Source organism: Apodemus sylvaticus, unplaced genomic scaffold, assembly GCF_947179515.1.
Source record: "Apodemus sylvaticus unplaced genomic scaffold, mApoSyl1.1 scaffold_55, whole genome shotgun sequence".
In the NCBI taxonomy this organism is placed as follows: domain Eukaryota; kingdom Metazoa; phylum Chordata; class Mammalia; order Rodentia; family Muridae; genus Apodemus; species Apodemus sylvaticus.
In genome coordinates, this window is record NW_026263312.1 from 551545 (window position 1) to 554827 (window position 3283).

Here is a 3283-nt window from a genome sequence, read left to right on the forward strand (position 1 = left end):
TTTCTCACGATGCGGGATTTCCTTAAAATGTGGTTTTCTGACAAATTTTGACGTAAGAAAATTCTCCTGTGGGTTCTCATTTGAGGCTACACATTCAGACGTACACGCCACACCAAATCTTTTTGAGTTACCACGTGTTGTTTAGGAGATACAAGCTAATTTTGTACCATGCGTTATTTTTTCTCATAATATGTTTCCAATACGTATGTATTTGTCTTTAATCTGCAGCAATATATTACCTTATAACGTGGTATTCTTACATATTCTTTCGAGAGAAAGCTCTCCTGTGCATTCTCTTTTGAGGCTACACGCTTACACATACACCCAACACCAAAGCTTTTCGAGTTACAATGCTTTGTTTATGTAAAACAAGATAATTGCGCACAATGCGGGATTTCCTTAAAACGTGGTTTTCTGACAAATTTTGACGAAAGAAAATTTTCCTGTGGGTTCTCCTTTGAGGCTACATGTTTAGACGTACACGCCACACCAAATCTTTTCGAGTTACAATGTGTTGTTTAGGAGATACAAGCTAATTTTGTACGATGCATTATTTCTTCTCCTAAAGTGTTTCCAATACTTACATATTTGTCTTTACTCTACAACACTGTATTTCCTTATAACATGGTATTCGTACATATTCTTTCGAGAGAAAACTCTCCTGTGCATTCTCTTTTGAGGCTACACGCTTAGACATACACGCAACACCAAAGCATTTCGAGTTAGAACGTGTTGTTTAGGAGAAACAAGATAATTTCGCACGATGCGGGAATTCCTTAAAACGTGGTTTTCTGACAAATTTTGAGGAAAGAAAATTCTCCTGTGGGTTTTCATTTGAGGCTAAACGTTTAGACGTACACGCCACACCAAATGTTTTCGAGTTACAACGTTTTGGTTAGGAGATACAAGCTAATTTTTTACGATGCTTTATATCTTCTTGTAAAGTTTAAGTGTTTCCAAAAGGAACTAATTTATTTTTAATTTGTCACAATGTATTTCCTTATAACGTGGTATTTTTACATACTCGTTCGAGAGAAAGCTCTCCGGTGCTTTCTCTTTTGAGGCTACATGCTTAGACATACACGCAACACCAAAGATTTTCGAGTTACAATGTGTTGTTTAGGAAAAACAAGATAGTTTCGCACGATGCGGGATTTCCTTAATAAGTGGTTTTCTGACAAATTTTGACGAAAGAAAATTCTCCTGTGGGTTCTCTTTTGAGGCTACACATTTAGACGTACATGCCACACCAAATCTTTTCGAGTTACAACGTGTTGTTTAGGAGATACAAACTAATTTTTCACGATGCGTTATTTCTTCTCATAAAGTGTTTCAAATACATACGTATTTGTCTTTACTCTGCAAAACTGTATTTCCTTATAATGTTGTATTCTTACATGTTCTTTCGAGAGAAAACTCTTCTGTGCATTCTCTTTTGAGGCTACACGCTTAGACATTCACACAACACCAAAGCTTTTCGAGGTACAACGTGTTGTTTAGGAAAAACAAGATAATTTAACATGATGCGGGATTTCCATAAAACATGGTTTTCTGACAAATTTGGCGAAAGAAAATTCTCCTGTGGGTTCTCTTTTGAGGCTACACGTTTAGACGTACATGCCAAACCAAATCTTTTTGAGTTACAACGTGTTGTTTAGGAGATACAAGCTAATTTTTTATGATGCGTTATTTCTTCTCGTAAAGTTTTTCCAATAAATAAGTATTTGTCTTTACTCTGCAAAACTGTATTTCCTTATAACATGGTATCTTACATATTCTTTCGAGAGAAAACTATCCTGTGCGTTCTCTTTGGAGGCTACACGCTTAGACATACACTCAAGACCAAAGCTTTTCAAGTTACAACGTGTTGATTAGGAAAAACAAGATAATTTCGCACGATGCGGGATTTCCTTAAAATGTGGTTTTCTGACAAATTTTGATGTAAGAAAATTCTCCTGTGGGTTCTCTTTTGAGGCTACACATTTAGACGTACACGCCACACCAAATCTTTTTGAGTTACCACGTGTTGTTTAGGAGATACAAGCTAATTTTGTACCATGCATTATTTCTTCTCATAATATGTTTCCAATACGTATGTATTTGCCTCTACTCTGCAGCAATGTATTTCCTTATAACGTGGTATTCTTACATATTCTTTCGAGAGAAAACTCTCCTGTGCATTCTCTTTTGAGGCCACACACTTGCACATACACCCAACACCAAAGCTTTTAGAGTTACAATGTTTTGTTTATGAAAAAGAAGATAATTGCGCACAATGCGGGATTTCCTTAAAACGTGGATTTCTGACAAATTTTGATGAAAGAAAATTCTCCTGTGGGTTCTCTTTTGAGGCTACATGTTTAGACGTACACGCCACAACAAATCTTTTCGAGTTACAACGTGTTGTGTAGGAGATACAAGCTCATTTTGTACGATGATTTATTTCATCTCGTAAAGTTTATGGGTTTCCAATACATACGTATTTGTCTTTATTCTGCAACACTGTATTTCCTTATAACGTGGTATCCTTACAAATTCTATCAAGAAAAAACTCTCCTGTGCATTCTCTTTTGAGGCTACACGCTTAGACATACACGCAACACCAAAGCTTTCGAGTTACAACGTGTTGTTTAGGAAAAACAAGATAATTTCGCACGATGCGGGATTTACTTAAAACGTGGTTTCTGAAAAATTTTGACGAAAGAAAATTCTCCTGTTGGTTCTCTTTTGAGGCTACACGTTTAGACGTACACGCCACACCAAATCTTTTCAAGTTACAACGTGTTGTTTAGGAGATACAAGCTAATTTTGTACGATGCGTTATTTCTTCTAGTAAAGTGTTTCCAATACGTACGTATTTGGCTTTAGTCTGCAACACTGTATTTCCTTATAACGTGGTATTCTTACATATTCTTTCGAGAAAAAACTCTCCTGTGCATCCTTTTTTGAGGCTACACGCTTAGACATACACGCAACACCAAAGCTTTTCGCGTTACAACGTGTTGTTTAGGAAAAACCAGATAATTTCGCTCAATGAGGGATTTCCTTAATACGTGGTTTTCTGACATATTTTGACCAAAGAAAATTCTCCTATGGGTTCTCTTTTGAGACTACACGTTTAGACGTACAGGCCAGTCCAAATCATTTTTAAGTTACAACGTGTTGTTTAGGCGATACAAGCTAATTTTGTACGATGCGTTATTTCTTCTTGTAAAGTTTTTCCAATAAATAAGTATTTGTCTTTACTCTGCAACACTGTATTTCCTTATAACGTGTCATTCTT